Below are 24,374 nucleotides of genomic sequence, written 5' to 3'. Positions count from 1 at the left end.
GGTAACTCTCTCCTTCTAGCTCCACAGGGTTTAACATTAGCTCCTGGGTAATCATGTAGAAAAATGTTGCATTTCTCTGGGGCAGAAGAACATTTCTTTTTTCCAGTCTCACATTAACCTGTAGAGAATTCTCTGGATGAGTTTGCAACAACCTACCACCCAACTTAGCAGTTCTTAACCTTTTGGGTGACTTGATGCCCTTAAGAATCTGATGAAAGCTGGGATCCTCTCCCTTAAAAAATGGACATATACACATTCACAGAAAATTTTGCGTTAAATTTCAGAGTTCATCAATTATGTCTGGTCCTTTGCTGTCCAGGGATCCTAAGCTAAAAACACCTGTTTGGAAAACTGGTTAAGTGCAAAAGACCGGCTGTGATATTTTAAACTACCCACAGGGCCAAAGTCAGCGCCTTACATCTCGCAGATGCTCAACTGCTATTTCTCACTCTCTGTAACATTCTTTTAAAAATTCAAAATAGCACATGATATCATAGTTACCATTTAGGATGCTGCATCTTAGCAATTCAGTGGTGCAGGGTTTAAAATCATTTTTAAGCATTACAAGGGCAAACAACATGAGTGTTTAGGCAGCTGGTTAGGCAGCCAAACTGACACAGTGAAAAGAAGGCAGGTTCAAGCTTTCCGATCAATCAGGCCCCGTGATGATGCTGCTTTCTACTTATTCCCCTTTCAGAAGCCAGTCTAGCAAGAATCAACACTCCTGTTGAGAGAGGAGCACGTGAATTCTTTGCTGTGCATTTTCACCCTCTTTTCTAATAAGGCAGGCCCTTCGGAGTGGCCCAACCTGCACAGGACACAAGGGTGGGGGGGTGTCATCTTTCCAGTCAGCGGCAAGCTTCTAGTCTTGACAGGCTTTCCTGGCAACTTCTGAGATGATGAACTCAAAAGTGAGTAATCGACTCAGGCAGCGATTTAAATGAAGTTCTGACTCTTGATGGATAAGCCGTCAGGGGAAGGGGAGAGCTTTAGCTGAGGGCTATGCAGTTGCTGAGCCAGGAGCACGCGCTTCATATCCCCTGACTACCTAACCAATGGCTGGACTGCCCGGAGGATGCCTACAGAAAACAGCCCCTTGTAAAGGAGGTATTCCTCTGACAGAATCACAGCAGGAGACCTGGAGAAAGACCTACATCACTGGTAATGAAAAGGGACAGGAGTCCTGAGGTATTACTCAGAACAACAGGATGTATATTACAGAGAAAGAAAGAAAAAAAGAATATTAAAACCTTAATTTACCAAAAATTAAACTTTCCTTTTAATTTGTATAAATTTAGGTGGTACAAGTGCAGTTTTGATACATGGATATACTGCGTAGTGGTGAAGTCTGGGCTTTTAGTATTTCCATCATGTGAATAGTGTACAGTGTACCCATTAAGTAATTAACTAAACCTTTCAGTAAGCCTGCAGAACATTCACATTCATGAGAACAAATAAAATACAGAGTGAATGGAAAATAGGGTTTCATTTCAGCACGCTTAGGCTGTTGGTAGGTGTTCAATACGTACTTACTAAACTGAAAAGAGAACCAACTTCCGGGGGTATCCAAGGGTTGAGTTCGCATGTAGGGTAAATCTCCTGGGCCAACTGTAACTCATGGGTATAGGCTGCCTCCAGTGCTGTGTTGAGAAGGACTCTGAGGATGCACTGGGGCTGGACAGAAAAAATGTGTCGATTATTTGTGAGGTCTGAAGTGAACAAAGGAGACTGGAGTATGGTGATATAGGTGCCAGGTATTTGACATACTAATCATATGGTCAGGACATCTATAAGAGTGAAGTCCAAACAGCCTGGTGTCTAGTGAGGTGACAAATATCAAGCTCTGATAATGTTCACAATCAACCTCTTCTGGCTTCCTTACAAAATAGGATCACTGGGATTCATTTTCAGGACAATAATTTGCATGGCTGCCATAGCCTGAATCACAAGACATACTCAGTTGGGCTAACCCTGCTTTTCCTATTAAGGCAGAAAAGGTATCTGTCATACTGTCCAAATTTACAAAACCAAGACGGATAATGAACTGGGATTTAATTTAAAATAAAACCTCAGTTAACCAAAACCCCCCATTCCTCAGAATACTCCTTTCATGTACCACTTCCTCCCCACCCCAGGTGACAACGGAGCAAACACCTGCGCTTTTTGAAACTTCACAATGCCTTTTACTTTAATTTCTATAAATCAGAACATTTTTTACTTAAACACAATACAACCTCATCTGGGAAACATCTACTTCTTACAATCTCAAGTACCTGAAATATTGGTAATTGTACATATCATATAATTACATACACATTCACACAGTAAGTCCCAAGATATTTCACATCTATTATGTCTATAAGTTGTGAAGGTTCCAGAGTCAGGTGATATGAATTCCAATCCCAAGTTGGCCACTAACTAGCTACGTGACCTCGGTCAAGTTAGTCAACCTCTCTGGGCTGAGTTACTGCAGAATGCAGATGGTAACAAAGCCTGCCTCCTAACGTAAGGATCAAGTAAAACACAGCACATAAAACAGTGAACACCTAGTGAACACAGTGCCTGACACACAGTAATCATTAAATAGTAGATATTATTTTATCTGCAGATGGAGAAACTGAGTCATGGTGCAGCTGAGTGATTTATTTGAGGTTTACTCAAATAAGCAACAATTGGAACTAGACTCTGGACCTCTTGAATTTAGTCAAATTTTCTTTCCTCTATGCCTTTTATAAAGGTAGTTTAGAAGGAGTAGCATCAGCATCCCAGGGGAGCTTGTTAAAAATTCAGAATCTGCATTTCAGCAACGCCCCCAGGTAGATGCACATTAAATTTGAGAAGCCTTGGTCTCTAGCACTCTGTAGGATGCTTGCATACATAACAAAGCCCCGGAGAGCTTCTGAAAGTGAACGAGTAGCACCGACACACTGCCCACTGCCACCCCCTTTCCACTAGTGCAAAGCATCCAAAGGTCAGACGTTCTTCCAGGAAGCTTCCCGTCATTCTCCGGGGGGCTACCACTTCTCATATTCCAGCACATATTCACAACACAGAGAAGTCAGGTCCTGATCTAAAACCTGACCTTTTAGTTCCCCGCCAAAAGCGGCCGACAGTGCAAATTACACTCCTTCCCTGATGAGGCTGAATTCATTCTGAAAGTTCGCACTCATCAAGGTCATGGCTGGAAGACAACGTGTAGATCACCTGATTTAGGACCTTCATGTTCAAGATGAAAGAACTGAGGCTTGGAAAAGGGAAACATACATTTTAGTTAGAACCTGATGTGCACACAACTGGCGACCAAGAGCAACAAGCTTGGTTTCCCTCTCTCCAAACTCCCATTGGTCTGTCTCCCCATAGCCACAAGTTTAGACCAGAAGAATTCCCTGTGTTCTCTGTAGTCCAGCAAAGGACTTCTTCCACTTGCCTGCAGTTTTTACTTTTCATCTCAGGGTGTCTTTTGACTTTCCAAGCAATCTCACACTTTCATTCCAAAAGTCACATTAAAAGCAGAAGGTGAAGACACCACTATGTTCTGTTTCAAGTCTGACATATTCTCTTGGGTGTTTCCAACTTTACCAAAGATCAACCAATGAGATTTTAATTCAATGGCTAAACAATGAGGTGTTTCTCAAATGAGGGATTCATAAAGGAACTATATAAGAGAAATAAACAACATCCCCAGGAGACATTATAATGAAAAGTATAAAGAAGCCTAGAATGGTGGACAGGCTTTGGACTCTGATTACCCTGGGTTCGAATCCCACCATTACTCTTTACTGTTTGTGTAAGCTTGAACAAGTTACTTAACTTCCAGGAGTCCTGATTTCTCAATTACTAAATAGAACCAATAATATCTAGCTGCATGATTGCTGTAAGAATTAACAAGGCAAGTTTACATAAAGCATCTTTCATAGCAAGCACTCAGTAGGCGCTCAGTCTATGACAGTTATCATACATCCACATCAACATTAACCACAGACTATAACAGATACATAGACACCCAAAACATACATTGCCTTCTATATTAACAGTTACCTTAAAACCTTACCAGATTTTGTGACCATAGAAAATATGGCTGTTTCTCAGTTAAGTCTTGGAACTTTCATGAGCAGGCATCTCTAAGGACTCATAACTGATGAATGGATGCCAAGAAAAGAGCTGGAAAAATTGGCATCTTGCCCAGTTGAAATGAAATGCTAAGAATTTCTGCCCTGGCTACCCTTAACCCTGGATGGGGCTGGAAAATATTTACAAGGTTTCATTTTAAGGAGTCAAAGAGAGGAGGGTGACTTGAAGCCAACAGCAGTCCCAGTGTGAGAGGAATGGAGGCAACTCAAGTCAGTCTCCCATCACCTGAAGCAGGCTGGATGCTGGGTTGGAAAACATACCAACCAGAAGTGGATCTTTCTCCATGTCCGAAGAGATAAAGAAAGGGCTCCTGTGCTGCCTTCAGTGCTCCAAACACTTACAAACAGCAGCTCAAACACATACAGCAGCTCAAACACTAGCACCAGGAAGAAGGGAGCTATCAGAGATGGCCCCCCCCACCGCCCACTATTGCTTCCTCCTGTGGGTTCACTCTGCTGTTCTGAGTGAGCATGACTCTGGCAGTGCTTTGTCAAATGAGGCCAGCCCTGATTTTCTTCATGCCTCCAGTTCCAACCAGCGACATCTCTGGATTCTGTGCCCTCTGGAGTGTTAGGTTTCATCTTCCAAGTCAACACTCGTATCTGAGTGCTTGGTTTAGTCAATTTGATCTTTACAGACTTCATGGCCAAACATGCACTGAAGTTTACCCCCTACACTCACCAGGGAAAGGCAGGTTCATATTGTACTTGAAAATATGCTCCTTTTAATTAATGTACTTTTAGAAATGGTCCATGGTGCTCTAGTGGAAAACATGTGCTGTGCTTAGTCATAAGGAGGGTTTTCGGATTTAAAATGGCTTCGCTGTGAGTTTTGTAGGACAGATGGGGAGAGGAGTTTTTAGCTAAAGGAGAACAGAGTTGCCTTCTGAGTTGCAACTTCGCCCAAAGGGAACCTTCAGCTTTGCACTTTCATGGTGGATTGGCAATTGCTCTGATATTCTCCCAGCTGCTTCTCCATTCTGTCTTCCTTTCCCTCCCCTCCTCTTAAAGCTCCATCCAAACTCACACACTCTCTCCCCTCTCTCCAGCCTTGCTTTTTTTCTCCTCTGCCTTATCCCCAGGGAAATAACACAACAAGCAAGCTTATGGTTTTCAGACGCCAAATAATAAACTGCTCAGACAATAGGCCAAAGAAAAAAGAAAATCAAGTCTCCAAACTCAACTGACTCAATTCCCAAAAGAGATCTTCACCCCTGCTTGATTCAAACATACATACATACACACACACACGGCATAAAAACCAGAACATTTCATTTTAAATGTTTACAGGTTAAGACAGAGCAAAGGGGCAAATGTCAATCAAAAGCATCAACAAAGAAAACAGATTTCGTCAATACCTCATCCTCAAGCTTCTTAGTTTGCAAATAGCTCATGGTCACCAGCAGTTCCCTGTTTATAAGCACCACAATCATGGAGGGAATGAACAGAGAAAGGTTTCAGTGGGTCTTTAAGCACAAAAGAAAGTCTTTATCCCAATGCCACCCAGAATTCCTATCTGAGGGACACAGCCTTTTGACTCTTGTGTGTTTTTACAGACAGCAGAGAAGAAAGGACCACAGCTTCGGGGCTACTAAATAAAGAGGTTTCTGCTAATTCGAGGCAGGCAGTGCAGTTGGATCATTGAGCCCTATTCAAACTCAGAAGGTTTGGAATTGATGTTTATTAAAAGAAGCACTAGACAGGGTACCAAGGTTTGTCATCTGCTATGTCATTTTATTTGGATTTCCCAAATACCTTGTTGTTATTGATTTCTAATTTAATTCTATTGGCCTTCAGTTTCTCTGTTAAATAAATATTAAAATTACTGCCCCCTGTTGTTCATAGATTGGGATTAACTGGGAAATATGCTCTACATCCGGTCAGTACCAGGAATTGGGCAAGGGCATTATAGCCGCTATCTTCACAGCAATCCCATGCATTCAGGGGACTTTATTTCCAATATTCATATGAGGAAGCCAAAGTTCAGAGAGGTCAGGTAACTCTCCTGAGATCACACATCCCATCAGGAGGTAAGGGAGGTGGGCTATGGTCAAGGTATAAATATTATTCTCCGCGCAAAACACAACTCTACTAAAGATCAGTAGCAACCAGGAATGACCAACACCCAGTTCTGAGTTTCTTGAGAAAGAATGTTACGGCAGACTCCTCTGACTCTTCTAATCCACCTTTGTCTTTCAGATCCCTGTGTCAGAGTTCGAGTTCCCCTAAATTAGAAAGAAAGATCTTGGGAGGAAAGGGAGAGAAACAGTAGTCCAATTGTGTGATAGAAATAGGCCCACTGGCATGAAGGAGGCAGACCACAAGCCTGGCAAAATTGTACCATGGCAGTGACACAAAACAAGAGCAGACAGACTGGGCCATGGGTGGGCAGGCAGGCAGGGGAGGCCTATTCCTTTCCCTTAGTAGCCAACCCACAAGCTGAAGGCACCCAGATGGTGGCAAAAATTCAGCCTTGGAACTTCTGAGGAGCCAACCAGCAGGTTAAGCACGTATCCAATGGCCTCCCTGGATGGAGAAGAAAATGCTCAATGTCTGCACTGAAAAGAACGAAGAAAGAAAAGGACTGTCTCTCACATGCATAGTTGAAGCAGAAGAGAAATCTAGAAATGCATTGATTCCAACCGGGACCCCACAGCTTTCTACATGTAACTTGTCAGCTGCCAAAACAGAATGCCTTCTTTAAGGCTGCCTAAGCCCCAGCTAGTTCTAAATGATTTTCATTATACCAGCTGGTCACTTTCAGTTCTGCAAAATACAGTAGTTCTGGATAATATACTTTATTCTGTCAACTCAATCAATAGGGTGGAAAGTTTCTTTGAGTGGGAATCGTTTGGCTGTAACAGTACCAGAGATGGCATCTTTTCTGCTAGCAAAACCCCTCTGCAGGCAAACGGATGTGAATATGTTGCCTTTTCAATACTATCATGTTTTTTAGCAACAATATTTACAATGATAATGACAAAATGGGAACAACAACAACAAAACAACAATAGCAGCTAATATTTACCGAGTATTTACTACGTGGTTGCCACTGTGCTTTTCAAAGGTCATCTCAGTAAATCCTTCCACCTATCACCCTACCTATAGATTCCATTGCTCTCTCCACTTTACTGGAAAAAATAGGTAGCTCTAAGTATCTTCAGCTCTTTCCAACTCCAAAGTCTGAGCCCTGGATAAATATCATCTCATGCTGTTTAACCTCTAAGTTCCCTTCTCATTCTTTAAGCTTCCATAAATGCATCTTTCTTCCTCTATTTCTATTTTTTCCCTCACATTGCATGGGTAAATCTTTATAAACACACCATTTCAAACAATGCTATTTTACTATTTCCGGCTGCCCCGTGAATCTTTATAGACTGAGATGCCCAATGGAGCCAGTATGTTTTAATTTTCACATTAAAAACAGAATTCCCAAGGGGAAGGAGCATTTGATGGAAAGGCAAAACCTTTATAAGCACTCAAGGAGGCATTAAAATCCAAATTTCCAAAATACGGTAATTATGTCAAAGTTGTGACTTACTCTGGAGCCCTTGGGGACACTCATCCCGACCCATCTGTGAAAGCCATCAGCAGGCAGTAAGCCTTCTGAGGAGCAGGATTACAGCAGCCAATTTGGCCTCTAGCAAAGAGGCAAGGCAGCTTCGTTTAGTTTAAGTCTCACTGAGATGGTTTAAAACACTCTTTGGGAAGAGATGTGCAGGCGAAGCAAATCACAGCCTTACCAGCTGCAGATTCAGTACACGGCAGTCTATGTCTACATATTCATGGCACACTGGAGCCCTCCCCTGACTGTGCTCATACATGCATTGATATGGGAAGCAGAACTCTCTCACTGGGGAAATAATCTATGTGCCTAAGTTAGACAAGAGCCACATTTGGACCAGCGGATGGCATCGCATCTGGCATGGATCACTAACCTCGGTGCGATTTGGCCCAGCCTGGATTATTTATGATTCATAGAAGTCCCACTGGACCCCAGCATAGTCCAAGACCGCATAACAAAAAACCATGGGATTAAAAATCTGTATTTCATCACAAGACCTCCATGGCAAATTAGTAATGCTATGATTGGTTTTCAAGAAGCCAAGAGTGAGGAGAACTAACTATGATCACTCCCTCAAGAAACCCAGCGTAGAGGGCAAACCGAATCATGTGTTTTAGCCAGGCTATGCAGTCATATTCTGAAGCTCTGTCACCATTTCTAATCTGAAAGCAGTGTCTAAAATTAAACCTAAATAATTTGAAAGCCATTTCTTTACCTGGAAGTCTCAGCTAAGTCCTTGTTCCTCAGATCCCCTAATGGTTTCTGACATCATATGTTGAAAAGACTACTGTGCATGAACACTATCAGGTATTTGGTCTGTTAGCCCCCTTCCCCATATTATTATTGTTATTTAAAGAAAGCTAGACTTTTAGAGAAACGCTGCTTCTTCTTAAGCACCAAGATTTAAGCATTTTTTTCAGGACTCCCTAGAGCTGTGACATAACACTTTGCAATCGAGCTTTCTAATAAGCATAGAAAAGGCAAAAGGGGTCAGAGGGCCACCAAAAATGCTACCTGGCCAAGAAAATGAAGCCCAGTATCCCCCCCACCAATGCAAAGGCCCTAGATCTGGCTTTTCTCATCCTCCTTAGAAAATACGCTGCTGTTTAATTTGTGAATTAGAGCAAATTTCTTACCCACCTCCAGGGAGGATGAAATGCCCAGTCTCGGAGGAAGCTTCTGCCAGACCCTTGGAGCTTGTCAATTGTCCCAGTTCACTTTCTCCCTGGGTCTGACTTCTAAGAATGCAAGCAGGACCTCAGGCAGCCAAAGCATCTTCTCCTCAAACCCCCTTTACAGTCTGAACCCTTCCTGAAGCTGGCAGCAGACTCAAGCCGAGCTGTTCCACATTCCCTCGGGGAAAACAGCACTGCTGGATCCAGACTCTGCTGGGGAATTCACCAAGCAGGGAAAAAAAAAGTATGACTTCTACTCTTCCTCTGGATCAGCCTGAGTGCTCAGATCGCCTTCCCGAGGACCCCCAGTTTCCTCTTAACTCCCCTTCTTCATGACAATCTGAAGGAAGAAGTTCCAGACTCCAGCCTCAGCGTCACCAGCTGATCCTGTGCCAGACCCGGGGCGACTAGTCAGCTGCTCACAGAGCTCAAGCCACTGAACCAGGAAATGTGCTGCTCGGTCAAAAAATAATAATAACTGTCGGTGGCGCTGCTGGTGGTGCCTGAGAAGTCGCTGTTGCAGTGCTTGCATCCTCCGCATGCTAATGAAGCTGTGATGTCAGCAAGTCAGTCACGGCATCTGGACGTCCCATCCCGCTGCCCAGTGCTGAGATTTATTTACATGTAAATTAGCCTTGCCTTCCAAATCAATAATCCCCAAGCCAGGGAGAGGGGAAGGAAGCCTTTGCTGGATGCAAAGGCCCAGCTACGCAACCTCCAAATGAGCACGAAAAAATCACATATAAGAAGAGAGGCTTTAAAGACACATGCCTATATTTTTTCTTCTTAAAAGCTATGCTCTTATGTGCCAAGGATCAGATCTGGGCACAATTATCAACCTGAGCGCCTGTTTCAGATTATATGCTACAGCAACCTAGGAGTGGAATCAGAGCACTCTTTTTTTCAATTAAATGCTGTGTCAAGCCTTCAAATGCCTCTCCTTTCTAATTTTTTTCTTTCTCTTCTCTCTTCAACTTTCATTTTGGGGTGTTGCTTGTTTTTTGGCCTGAGACTACGTCGCCTTTGAGTTTTTGTGCACCTTGAAATAAAGCACAAGTGACTCCTTTCCTCACGTGCTTGGATGGTGAGTTAGTCAGCTGCCCTCTAACCCCTTACCCCAATTCCAAGTGCATGCAGAAGAAGACAAAGCATAAACCTTCCCAGGGGCATCTGAAGACCCTGAGGCCCTTAGAGAACATTGCTTCCATCTCCTCATTTTACAGATTAGAAAATGGAGACAACTGGAGAAATAACTTTTCTAAACTCACACGAGGATTTCAGCAAGGATGGATCAGAACCCGCATTTCCTAGACCTCAGATGGAGCTTTTGTTGAAAACCTTTGGGGTCTCCAATCTCCATTTTTCTACACCACTAGTAGGCCTAACTTAGCAATCTGGAAGAAAGGAATCTATACATTTGGAGAGCCCTGTGTTCAAACCTTGCCTTTCCTTCCTGCTAGCAATGTAAGGCAAGTAACTTAAGTTGTGGGATCTTCAATAACCTGATTTGTACCATTCACTCATTCAATAAATATTTACTGAGCACATACTGTATACCATGCACAGCTCTAAAGACTGGGTATAAACACAGTCTCTGCTTTCAAGGACCTTATGGGCTACTGCAATTAAAGAAAGTAAAATATTGAATAGAACCATGGTGAAGATTAACACAATATCACATACTCAATAGCTATTTCTGATATTTTGAATGAAGTCAGAAAAATTCACCTAGGCATACTATCTACTAGGCGGATCATTGTTCCTAGCATCTGAGTATTTCCATGGTCATCTTTAATTGTTTAAAATCATATATTCCTTCAATGCTGCCTGTGCAGTATCCCGGGCCAGGAGAGAGGCAAGAGCCAGGCAATATTCTAGACTCTGTGCCTGTGATAAGGAAGCACTGTGAGCGAAAGTGAAGGGTGAGGGAAAGGTTGGGGAGGCTGGGAGAGAGGAATATTCCATCATGCACAGAAGTGTCCCCAAGGACAAAGCAGCTAGCATGGCTCCTTGCCCACACTCCCCCGCCTGGGGAACCCACTCTGATGGGCTCTGCCCTTCCAGCTGGAGTTCCTGAAGCTTCAAATGAATTTCTTTGTTGGATGTGGGGAAGTTAAATTATGTCTTTTGTTGTATGTAATTGTATTAATAATGCTTAATAACTTCTTTCAGAATGCTTCTCTCTAGTTCCCAGAAGACTTTTCATGGTGAAAATCATGAGACCTGGAATAACTTCTCAGTAAGAGAAATAAAATACAATCAAATGAATAACACTCAGCCTTCAGTTTCCATCACACAGAACTCAGAGTGTGTGGGGAGGCAGATGGTCTCCCTAGACCTCAATATCCTTCAAAAAGTCAATTAACAAATCTAACAGTTTGGGGTCCCCAATAGCCAAGTGGAAGCAGTGATATTCTAACCCAGTGTGGCCATGAACAGGTCACTTCAATTTTCCATGCCTCAGTTTCTTAAAAATGGGTACACTATTCTCTCATCTACCCATGATCAGCATGGTCATATATGAGGCAATTCACAGCTGATCAATAATGAAATAAAGACAGCTGAAACACAGCAAGAGATTAATCTTTACCTGGAACAGATGTGACATGTGACTACCAATTTCATAAGAATTAACAACGTAACATGGAGTCTAAAATGGGGTCAGACTCTGGCTCTGACACTTGCTAGCTCTATGACTTGAGGCCTGAGGTCCTTACCTGTAACCTAGGGCATAATGATAGTGCCTACCTTCATGGGGCCGTTGGGGGAATCCAATGAGAATTAATGTGAAACATTTAACACTGAGCCTAGTACATAGCAAACACTCAACAAATGTTAGCTATTAGTAATATTAATAGAAGCAATCATGCTTCCACCATTGACTTCAGCACAAAGTAGTTAACTGACCAGTTAAAATTCAAAAGGTGGGGAGAAAGCAGTAAAGGGAAGACTATAAAATCTTTACTCCTAAGAGCACATCTCAAAGTTCCATCTAATGTGGGTGAGTCACTGATATGCCATTTTCCATATGACACAATACAAATGCTTTGAATTGCTATGAATCTAGGAAAGAAAGGAGTAAAAATGACCAAGAGGTGGGGCCCCTCTTCTGAAACTATACACCAGGACAAGACAACTATATTTTTGAGATGAATACATGCTTCATCCATTCATTCATATATCCATTCACTCATTAAATAAGCTCCTACTATTTGCCAGTCACTGTGCTAGGGTTTGGGGACAACATGGTGACCAAGATACACATGGATCCTGCCTTAAAAGAGCTTGGCAATGAGAGAGAAGACAATTAAGTAGGCAATTAGAGTAGAATGGGGTGTGTGTTATGGTAGGAGGCATGCAGAGTCCTCAAAGGCCTAATTGCATTCAAGACAGGGATGGCACAAAAGCACGCTGCCCAAGTCCTTCTGGTAGCACATGCTCTGTGAGCTCAGTTGGTGATGAGGAAGCTGGATATCTATGCATCACACTTATGCAGAATATTAAAATTACAAAATCCATAGATCATTAATTCCCTGTGGTCATTATTTTCATCCTGGAGACCATTCTAATGACGATTTTTAGAAATTATACTGGTAGATATTAGACAAAGTGAGAAAAAACTACTTAAAAAATTTCAGAGACCTGGTAAATAGGAACAAAACTCATATTGTTTTTCTAAAAAACAGTGAAGTTCCACATTCATGACTGCAAACTTCCTGCGAGTAAAGGCAGGGAAGAACAGGTAATACATATGAGAAACTCAACCAAATGTTTATTAGGGATTTGTGGAGGACAGTCTTGTTAGGAGACAAGGATGCAACTGTCGACCTTCAGAACTTTCTGTTTAGGTGGAATGATGGGATATTTATACAAATGACCATAATTGATTACAGTATATAGGAGAAAGGACAAGGAAGACAAAATTAATTGTGGCAGCAGTGATCAGGAATCAGGAAAAGTATGATCTGGGTCAAGCTCAAGGTCAAAACTGCTTTGACATTTTTAGAATTAAAACACAATTTTATAGTGGGGGAAGGCCTTACTAAGCATGACACAAAATCCAGAGTATAAAAAGGCTGCAAAAATTTGACCTTAGTCAAATTCACCTTCTGCTGGAGAAGGTGTTCCAGGCAGGAAGAAGAACATGAGTAGGAAGGAAAATTATGAACACAAATGCAGAATTAAGAGATGTCTGCATGGACACAAGACAGCAAAGCAGCACAAACATGACATTGCCAGGTAATAACAAAGAGGCAGCTCCACACATGCTGGAAAATCAAATCATCTTTCCATTCTAGCCAGCTTTAGGCAGCATCTTGTTAGAGGATTACAGGGAAAGGTCAAGTACATCGGTACTGGTCAGGTTACAGAAGGGAAGCGGTAAGTGACAGCAAGGGTGGTGGCCTCCTAGATGAAGAGCTGTAATGACGAAGGCTGCAATGAACAAGTTTTAAACTTCTGTTTCTATGGGTATAAAATAAGAAGGAATGGATTTTAAATGACCTGAAGAGGGTCCTCAATTCCACTTTAGGTCATTTAAAATCTTTCTTGGACCTAAGGAAGACTTCTGAATATTGAGATAAGAACTGACATGGGTCACTCAGGGAAATGACAGTGTTTCAGTTTTTGAAGAACTTTAAAAAGATAGACATCACTCATCCTAGCTCATTTAGATTACTACCTTCTGGCCCTTCTATTGGGACATTCTAATTGTTGTAAGGGATATTATCAAAGTTTCAAACCACTCATCTAATAAGGTTTCCTTTTTCAAATGTGTGCATTTGTGTGTGTGCATGCTTTTAAATATTTTACTCAAGAGAAATCCTGACATTTAGATTTCAAAGTCTAATAAAGTAAATGTGGGAGAAGAGGCTGATGAAGAATTGTCATGTAAGTTGGCCTAGCATAGGTGATGATGCAGTAACATACGATTCCAGATGTCAGTGGCTTAACACAAGAAAGTTTGATTTCTCTCTCAGGCAAAGTTGGAGGTCCAGAGGCTTTCCAGGTACTCCATTCTAACTAGTGACTCAGGGATCTACTCTGCTTCCTTCTTGTGCCTCTGTGATCTCAGTGAATAATTTCCAAGTTACAACAACAGCAGAAGAGTGAACTGAAGAGGATTTTAGGTGCCTGGAGATGAATGATATCACTTCTAGTGGTCAAACTAGTCCCATGACCTCACCCAGCTGCAAGGAGGCTGGGAACTGTATGCTCACAAAGAACAAGGAAAATAGACAATGGAGGACCCCAGTAATGTCTGCCATAGCTGTCCATTTTAATTTGTGCTATGTAAAGACATTAAACAAAATATAATCTATTAAACCCATAATGTCTTTAAACAAAGGAATGTTTAACATTTAAAGAACTATGATAGTCCTAAATGAGTATTAGAGATCAAAGTTGCATCTGTTTTACCTCAGAAGATAGAAAAAGAAAATACTGTAAATTTTAATTAACTTTCAAGCAACAACAGGCAACCCATGTGACCATAAAGAAAGAAATATTTGAAACATGTGAAGCTTCTATAATATAGGTAAAGATGCATGAGGCACTCACAAAGGTGGAGCTACATTCATAAAAAAGAAATGCTCATAAGAGTTATCCTCAACAGTTTCTAGCCAATTTCTAATCCATACTTATAATCTGCCTCCTGCAACAGGCAGAGTATTATCATTGAAAAAGTCCAACAAAAAAGACCTGAATTCAAATCTGGCTCTATTACCTCCTAGCAGCATGACCTAGCAGATGACAGCTACCTCACCTCTAAGCCTCTGTTTCACCATCTATAAAATGGAGACATCTCTTTATCAAAGGCTTCAGTAAGGTTAGATGAACTGAGGCATATAAAGTACTTTGTAGAGTATCTAGCATGTAGTAGGTGTTAAATCAATATTATTCTCCACTTCGTTTCCAAAGAAGGCAACAGGAAGGAGAGCTGCAAACATAAATGATAAAATTGTTCATGATAACATAAGGACAAGCACCCCCTCAAGCCTTCTGTCTTGTCCATTTGTGAAGATTCCATGTCATAAATGCTTCTTATCCATGGACATTTCTAAATCTTGTGAAAAATAATTTGGTACACTTTAAATTCAGAAAAGGGGCCTTCCTTTTTCCCTATCATCTTAGGAATCTGTCACATTTCATACATTTTAATTATTCTTGATCCCAATAATCTAACACACAACATTTTAACACAGCCTTTCATCCTCTTTTAATTACATTAATTAAAATGAGAAATATGGACAGGCTAGACTGTGCACATCAAAATGAAAGAGTGCTAAAGATTTTGCTCCCTCTCCGCAAAAAGATTAAAGATTGCATCAATGATTTCACCAGGCATACCACTGCACATTTCCATGAAAATGTTGTTAAACTGACATGATGTGCTAGCAAATGGTTTTTTCTTAGACAAAGAAAACTGCACTTATTATGGCAGGTTTTGGGAACTACTAATTTTCATTAAACAGCTGAATTGAAATCTGAATTTTCTTTATGTAAAGGACAAGGATAACAACAAAGAACTGTACAGGGATGCTCTGGTTTTTCAATATTCCCTAAATACGGACACGCAGGTTCCTACACATTTCTCTTGGAAGAGAACATTGGCATAATGAACGATATCCTAGAAAAAGGCTAAAAACTCTCTGCCTCCTAAGGTAGCAAACTGGCACCAAACATCTGCTCAATAAAAATTATTATTACAAAATGTCACAGATGTACAAACTGACACATTGTTTTTCTAAAGGGATGAGGACTGGACATACCAGACATCTTGCATACTTTATCTGATTTAGTCCTCACCATAAACCAAAAATGTAGCATTTATTATCCCCTATCATACAGATGAAGACACAGAGGTCCAAAGAGGATAAAAGAATAATGCAGGGGTCCACAGCTGAAGTTTGGTCTTGGGTCTGATGACAAAACCCATATTCCTTCCTTTAATTCAGAGGATCACAAATTTCCTCTAAAAACAAAACAAAACAAAAAAAACAAAAACAAACAAACAAACAAAAAAACAGGTGTGTTCCCATTAGGGTGTGAAGTGTGGGAAATAATGTATTACTAAAAGCAGAAAAATACAGAAGTTTCCCTGGGCCATCAGATTAGATCAATTCCTTTGTACAAGGGAAGAGTACATAGTGTTGCTGTCTTAGATGTGTGTCCTTTCCCTTAGAACTCTCATTCTGGTTCACAGTTCTACATCCTTGGTTAGTTATGATGATCCATCCTTGGTCAATGTTAACGATTATGTGATTAACGTCTCTCTCTTACTAACCAGACTCTATGCAGCCTAAGAGCAGAGACCATGCCTTTTGTGGCTCACCACTCTATTCAACTGCTTTGTGGCCTGAAAGCTAATGAACACTTCTTGAATAAAAAGCTTGACAATGCTTCTTTTAGTCTAGAAATTAGAGGAAATTCAGGATTATTCCTGTAAGAATATCTCTCTGTTCATTTGCATTCCAACATACTCTTGTGAGTGGAAAAGGAAAGGATGGAGTTCAACTCACTGAAACACTTCTTATCTTTGTTTCCAGGATGCCACATTCTCCTGCTTTCCCTCCTACCCTCTGGCTGCTCCTTCTCAGGCTCTTTTGCTGGCTCATGCTCATCTCCTTGACAGCTTAATGCTGGAGAACCTGCAGCTCAGTCCTAGGACTCCTGTATATCTACATTTGCTTCTCTGGTCTGGGGTAGGGTCTTAAACACACCTTTAGGCTGATGACTCAAGGCCAGACCTTTTCCATGATCTCAAGACCACATGCCTATGTCACATCTCCATCTCTTAATTCCCAATTGAGTCCACACCATATCCCCCACAATCTGCTCCTTCTGTAGTCTTTGCTATCTCAGTTAATGGCAACTCCACACTTCCAGTGGATGAGAAAAAATACCTTTGATCCATCCCTCACCCTTGACATCTAATCCAGAGGAGGTTGGCAAACTATATCCCACAGGTCAAATCTGATTTGCTTCAGGTTTTTGCAAATAGTTTTATTGGAACACAATCATGACCATTCATTATGTGCTATCTATGGCTGCACTCATGCTACAATGGCAGAGTTGAGTCATTGTAACAGAGAATGTACAGCCTGCAAAACCTAATACATTTACTATCTGGTCCTTGACACTGAACATTTTCCAGTCCTTGGCAAATCCTGTTAGCTCTACTGTCAAAATATACACAGGATCCAACATCTCTCCTCCACCTTCACTATTATCACATTGGTTGATGCCACTGCCATTTCTCTCCTGGATAAAGTTCCAAGTCACCATCAACTCTTGCCTCCTACCTAGTCTATTATTGCTCCCCTTCAGTCTATTCACAAAACTGCAGTCATTTTGATTCTCTGAAAACAAACATTACAGCATACCATGCTTCTACTCAAGACTACATTGGTAATGCAGCTCATCTCAGAATAAGTCCCTGGGGATCTAGGTCCTATTGCTTCTCCGACACTATCTCCTGCTACTCTCTCCCTTCCTGTTACATGAACATTGGCCCTCAAACATGCCAGGCACATGTGTGCCTCCTGGTCTTTGCACTTGTCTGAAATATTTCTCCTGCAGAAAGTCATGTGGCTTGCTCTGTCACCATTTCAAGTCTAATGTCACCTTGGTGAGGTCTAAGTCTTTCCATCCTATCTGAAATTGTCATCCTTCCTGCATCTTCCTAACATGGCCAAACCATTCCCTACTTTATTTTTCTCCTTAGATTGTTTTAAGAAGAGTTATATTGAGATATAATTAATATAGTATACAGTCCACCCATTTAAGTATATTCATAGGGCTGTACAACCACCACCACAATCTAACTTTAAAACTGTCTTCAACCCAAAAAGAAACCCTCTAGTAAGTAGTAGTCACTCCCCACTTACCCCATTGCTCCAGGCCTAGGCAAACACTAATCTACTTTCTGTCTCTATAGAGTTGCCTATTCTTGACATTTTATATTAGTGGAATCACATAATATGTGGCCCTTTGTGCCTGCCTTCTTTTACTTAGTGTATTTTTGGCTCATTCTGTAGCTTATATCAGAATTTCATTATTTTTATGGCAGAGTAACATTCCATTGTACTGATATACATCATATTCATCAACTGATGGCTATTTGGATTGTTTCCACTCTTTATTATTATGAATAATGCTACTATGAACATTCATGTATAAGTTTTTGTGGGGGTGCATGTTTTTTATTTTCCTTGGATACATATCAATAGTGGGGTTGCTGGGTTATATAACTTTAGGTTTAACACTTCATAGAACCACCAAACAGTTTTTCAAAGTGCTACCCCAATTTCACATTCTCACTAGAGATACCTGAAGCTTCCCATTTCTTCATATCTTGACCAAAACTTGTTATTGTCTTTTTTATTATAGTCATCCCAGTGGGTATGAAGTAGTACCTCATAGTGGTTTTGATTTGCATTTGCTTAATGGCTAATCATGTTAAACATCTTTTCATATGTGTGTTGGCTATTTGCATACCTTCTTTGGAGAAATGTATATTCAAATTTTTTGCTCAGTTTAAAATTGGGCATACGTGTTTCCAAATTAGTAAGTTATAAAAGTTCCTTGTATATTCTGGGAATATGTCCCTTATTAGATATATGATTTATAAATGTTTTCTCCCATCATGTGGGGTATATTCTTTTTCTTGATAGTGTCTTTGAGGCATAAAGGTTTTTAATTTTGATAAAGTTCATGTATCTATTTTTTCTTTTTTCTCTTGTACTTCAGTTCTGCTTTTTAAGAGCATTCTTCTAGGTCTCTGCCAGAACTACAAAGTCAGCTGTGGTTCCTTTGTATGTGGTGAGTTGTTTTCTCTTGCTGTTTTCAAGATTTTCTTTTTGTCTTTCAACATTTTTATTATGAAGTGTTTGAGTGTGAATCTCTTTGAGCTTACCTACTTGGAGTACTTTGGCTTCCTGGATGTGTAGACTAACATTTTTCATGAGATTTGGGAAGTCTTCTACCATTATTTCTTCATATATTTTTTCAGCTTTTTCTCCCTCCTCTTCTACTTGTCCCAGTAAGCATATGTAGGTGTGCTTGATGGTATCCCACATTTCTTAGGAGCTCTGTTTATTTTCACTCTCTTTTCTCTACTCTTCAGAGTACACAATCTTTATTGACATACCTTCAAATTTGCTAATTTTTCTTCTACCAGATTAAATCTACTCTTGAACCCCTCTAGTGAATTTTTCATCCCAGTTATTATACTTTTTAACTCAAATTTTTCATTTTTATAATTCCTTTCTAACAATTTCTCTTCATTGATATTCTCTACTTGATAAGACAGTCATCATGCCTTCCTTTAATTGTTTAGAAAGTAAGACACTGTCATCATGCCTTCCTTTAATTGTTTAGAAAGTTGCATGTAGTTCTTTGAACATATTTATAATTGTTGCTTTGAAGTCTTTGCCTGCTAGCTCCAACATTTGGACCTTCTCACAGGCAGTTACTTTTGTTTTCTTCCTGTATATGGTCACACTTTTCTGTTTCTTTGCATGTCTCAAAATATTTTGTTGAAAAATGGACACTGTAGATACTATATTGTAGCAATTCTGGATATTGACTGTGCACCACCACCCTGCCCCGCTTCTGGAGCTTTTTGTTGTTGTTTGCTTATTTGTCTAGCGGCTGGGTAGACAAGTTGAATGAAGCCTGTTTCCCTGGTAGTGTGCAGCTTCTGATGTCCCTCCTTGGAGGGCCTCAGCCCAGTTTTCCTATTGATATTACACCCAACTGTTAACCTCCACTAATCCTTAGCTGACTGTTCTATTGTTTTGACAATTCCTTTTGGCATAAATTGTTCCACAGTCTGATCTGATGAAAGCTGGGTTCCTTTGCAAGGGAAGGATGTTGCCACTCTTTGAGGCTGCCCCTCCCAGTGTGAAAGCATAGCCCTAGACTAGGAGCTAGGTGGAGAAAGAGCCCCATCTGCTTGGCTGAACACACCCAGAGTAGAGTTTCCATCACACTGATTTGCGCTGTGTGTGTGTTTGGGAGGGGGGAGGGGCAGTACATGGCAGGGATACCTGGAGAAGAGAGTATCTTGGTTAAAATGCCATAGACTTTCACTGTTCTTACCAAGATTTAGATTTCCTGTGTTTTTCCATTCGTTGTATACCCTTGGGACAATTTCCAGAAACTTTAAATGGTTTCTTATATTTTAAAATAATTTTCAGCAAATGATTGTTTTGTTGATTAAAGTCTACCATGCTCCTCACACTGCCATACTGGAAGTTGATGCCCAACACTTAGCATACTTAGATCACAAAATGTTTTACTTGTTTATGCTGCTTCATGTCAGTTTTATTCAGCCTTCTATCCCCAGGGCTCAGAAAAATGCCTGGCACATAGTAGGCCCTCAATAAACGTGAGTTGAATAGAGAAATGAAAGAAGAAATGCCCATGACCCACAGCCTATCCTATGTATGCCATAGCCAACCATAAACTGCCACAGCTGATGTTCTTTATCTATGGTTATGACAATTAGTAACTCAAGCTAATCACAGCACAGGGACACTGTCACATCTGTGAATATCATCAGCCAGATGACTGATGAAAAAAAGAGAATGAGGAATGTAGCTACAGCTTACATATCCCTCAAACCATTGAATTGGATCCTAGCTCTGTTCTTTCTAATCTTAAATATTCCATAAGACTTATAAATAACTTGCTATAAATAAATAAAGGACATCTAATTTATCTTGGTTTGAAAGAAAGTCCTGCTATAATGGAACTCACCCTGGTATTAGAATTAAGAAGTCTGTGTTTGATCCTTGGCTATGGCTCTTGCCGTCTGTGTGATGTTGGATAAGTTATTTAACTTCTCTGCTCTTCAGAAGCCTCCTCTGAAAAATGTGAATGACGGTGACAATTGTAATATCTTCACAAAGCACTTTGTATGGTGTCAAATACACCAGGAGTGCTCAGTAAGTGTAAGGTACTATTATTATCTGTCAAACGGTAATCATAGATCTTCCCACTTATCATGCTGGGGTGATCTCTGCATCTAAGTGACATGGGATAGTTCCCTTAACCCTTTTGCGGGACTCATGAAGGGGTTGGCTCATTTACTCAGCCCACAGCTCTCAACCCCTCACAGGATGGGGAGCACACAGGTGAGCAGGTTCAGACGCCAGGACAAGCACTTCTGGGCAATTGGCAGGAGCAGAACTCTGTGCAAGCCCGCAGCAGTGTCTAGGGATTGTCTATGAACCCCAGAGCTCCAGAGGGCGTATGTTACAATGTGTGCTCTTTTAGTTTTGGCATCTGTGGATAGCTTAAGTGTTAGCTCAGTGTGACAGCCTCTTGCACTTGCACCCGGGTCCTTGTCTGGCGTCCAGGAGGAATCAGGTTGCATAAATGAATTGAAAATAAATGTGGAGGATTTTATTGCCAATGAAAGTGGCTCTCAGTGGGATGGGGAGCTGGAAAGGGGATTGAGTGGGAAGGTAGTCTTCCCCTGGAGTTTGGCCATCTCCGGCCGAACTCTTCTCTGAGGTCCTGCTGCCAAGCCATCCCTCTGAAATCAAGTCGCTTCTCTTGGACATTCAGCTCCTTCTCTTCTCTCCTTTCCTGCCACTCTGCCTCTCTGTCCTGCTCCTCTGCCAGGGGAGCCTGGGGTTTTTATGGGTACAGGATGGGAGGCGGGCCAAGCCAGGTTAGTTTTGGAAAAGGCAACATTTGGGCAGGAAAACAGGAATGCATGCTCTCACTTTGGGCCACACATCCAAGCTTGAGGGTAGGGCTTCACCGGGGGACCCCACCCTTTTCTGTAGTATTTCCCTGCTTCCTGTCCATATCACAAGGAGACAGTGGCCATGAAGGTAAATTCGGTGTGATGTATTGTGCAAAAATTACCTTCCTAGAACTGCAGAACTAACTCATCCTGGCTTGCCAGGTTGAGAAAAAGCCCCTTTCTTGTTTATTTGTCCATCATTCTCCTCCTCCAAGTCTGTCTTTCACTCTTTCACCCCTAGAATAACTCAATCCCAGGAGGTTGCTGGGAATTCTGTCTGAAGACTGTCACCTTCCCTGAGGGCAAGAAGTTCAGTGGACAAGGCCATCATTTTGAAAATGGCCTCGCAGCCAGCATCTTGATCAGGGGAGGACCAGACCAAAGCAGAGCCCAAACTATAAGAAGCAGGTATTAGAACCTGAAACAGTTGAAATGAACAGAAGAAGTTTAGTTATACACCATAATGTGCTTCCTTTTAGAAAACTTGGTAGTATTGGCTGGGCACAGTGGCTCATGCCTGTAATCTCAGCACTTTGGGAGGCCAAGGTGGGCAGGTCACGAGGCCAAGAGACCGAGACCGGCCTGGCCAACATGGTGAAACCCCGTCTCTACTAAAATTACAAAAATTAGCTGAGCATGGTGGCGCCTGCCTATAGTCCCAGCTACTCGGGAGGCTGAGGTAGAAGAATTGCTTGAACCTGGGAGGTGGAGGTTGCAGTGAGCTGAGATCGCGCTACTGCACTCCAGCCTGGTGACAGAGCGAGACTCCATCTCAAAAAAAAGAAAAAAGAAAAAGAAAGAAAACTTGGTAGTATTAGGACTAACATGTAGGGGTCTGAATCACCAAGACAGCCAGTGTCTAGAAGAGGGAGAAAAGGTCCCCTGTTGCCAGGGACCTCTGGATGACAGGCACTGTATCAGGCAGGAGGTGGGCTAAGGCAAGTTCTGTCCCTACCCCTTCTTATTAGCTGTGTGAATTGTGACAAGCCACCTTCCTTCTTTGAGTCTCATCTAAGAATCTCTGCTACATGGGTTTTCTGAATTATATGAGGTAATGCAGGTAAAATTGCCAAGCATACAGCAGGTGTTTAATAAATGTTTATCAAGACTGAGTGTAAACACACCATCAATCTTGCTCTGTACAGGGAGGGCATCTGAAGCCCTCTGATTTGAGTGGCCATCAGCAGACACCAATCAGTCCACCCAACCCAAGCCCATGGAATCCATGACAGCCAGGGCAGTTTTCAGGCTGCCTGTTTATTCTTCTAGCTCACCAAGATGCCACAGCAAGCAAGAGCCCCGCTGGCGCATCCTCAGGGTCACCAGGGGACAGGCCCAGATGGATGTCAGAGCAGACTGCCTTGGTGAATTATTTAGCACCCCTCCTCTGAGGGGGCCAGGCACGCACCTCACAGCCGGCTCCACACACCACACAGCGAGGTAGCAGCCTCTGACTCATCCGCCAGGCACCACATTCCTCTTCCCTTAAATGGAGCACACAGAGCCCTGCTGGGGGTGGGGGGCTGGCAGCGGCCTCTCTGCTCAACTCATCACAGCTGGGGCAGCTGTGGAAGGAAGGGCTGTTAGGAGCATGGCCAAAATGAAGATACACAGAGGAAGTTCAGCTAGCTGGGATGAGGGGAGACATATTCTGCAATAAGAAACACCAGGAATGAAAGAAAGTTACAATCAGCCAGTGGCCAGAGATAGCTGCCCAGGGAATATGGAGATGCTTCCTGGAGGGATCCTTTGGCAGAGCCAAATCTGAGCCACCAGGTGCTATCCACAGACACTCCAAAAGCCCATAATCCTGTAATCCTTTGGGAATATCTAACTAAGATAATTGCTATCAGGCACTCCCAGCCACAGGGACAGGGGAGGGGAGGTGATTTATAAGCCAGATTTGTAGGTGACATTTACTGCATACACAAATCCAATTCAACCCTCACAGCAACCCTTCAAGGTTATAACTATATAGTTCCTTCTCATAGATCAGAAAACTGAGGCTCGGAGAAATAAAAATAATTAAGTGTAAGCATCCATCTAATTTCTGAATCGATTTCCTTTTTCTTTTATTTATTACTGTTCTTAAATTTTCCACGTAGGGCTTGGTGCTGTGGCTCATGTCTGTAATCCCAGTACATTGGGAGGCCAAGGCAGGTAGATTGCTTGAGCCCAGGAGTTTGAGACCAGCCTGGGCAACAAGACAAAACCCCATCGCTATAAAAAAAAAAAAAAAAAAAAAAAAAAAAAAAAAAATTAGCCCGGCATGTGCCAATAGTCTCACCTACTTCGGGGGCTGAGACAGGAGGATCACTGGAGCCTGGGAGGTCAAGGCTGCAGGGAGCTGTGTTCACACCATGGCACTCCTGCCTGTGTGACAAAGAGCCTGTCTCAAAAAATAAATAAAATTTTCATTTAGCCTGCTGAATCTGTTCTTTCCATTCCATCTTAGGTTTGAGTCGAATCTGATATAAGGGACATCTGGGTTTGACCAGTTACATGGGGAGGCCATGAAGTCACCAAAAGATTGACCAGGCCAAGGAAAACAGCTGGAAGAACAGGTACTCCAGGTCTAATCAAGTTTCTTGTGCTTGTCAGTGAATGAAGGATTAAACGAGCTACAGCCCCTCTGCATAGCACCACCAATGATGGGAAATACTGAGTATTTTATATACAGCTAACATCTCTTTGCAGGTCAAATGGAGTTGGGCCTGAATGGAGCCCAAGGGATATTCTTCAAA

The 24,374-nt window shown here is 41.8% G+C and overlaps 1 protein-coding gene across 5 annotated transcripts in view; it reads right to left on the bottom strand.

Annotated features, from left to right (window-relative positions):
* PRICKLE2 (prickle planar cell polarity protein 2) overlaps window positions 1-24,374 on the bottom strand; it is a 354,301-nt gene that overhangs the window by 122,832 nt on the left and 207,095 nt on the right. Inside the window, exon 1 of one of the 5 annotated variants that reach the window (XM_009200390.4) lies at window positions 8,832-18,521. The exons of 3 other annotated variants lie outside the window; for them this stretch is intronic. The gene's annotated coding sequence lies outside the window, so the exon portion shown is untranslated. Of the gene's footprint in view, window positions 1-8,831; window positions 18,522-24,374 lie in introns of those variants that run through there. One more of the 5 variants, XM_009200389.4, reaches the window with a different exon arrangement.

Source organism: Papio anubis, chromosome 2 (assembly GCF_008728515.1).
Source record: "Papio anubis isolate 15944 chromosome 2, Panubis1.0, whole genome shotgun sequence".
NCBI lineage: Eukaryota > Metazoa > Chordata > Mammalia > Primates > Cercopithecidae > Papio > Papio anubis.
Note: the sequence above shows the minus strand (reverse complement) of the source record. Positions and strands in the feature narration are given on the sequence as shown.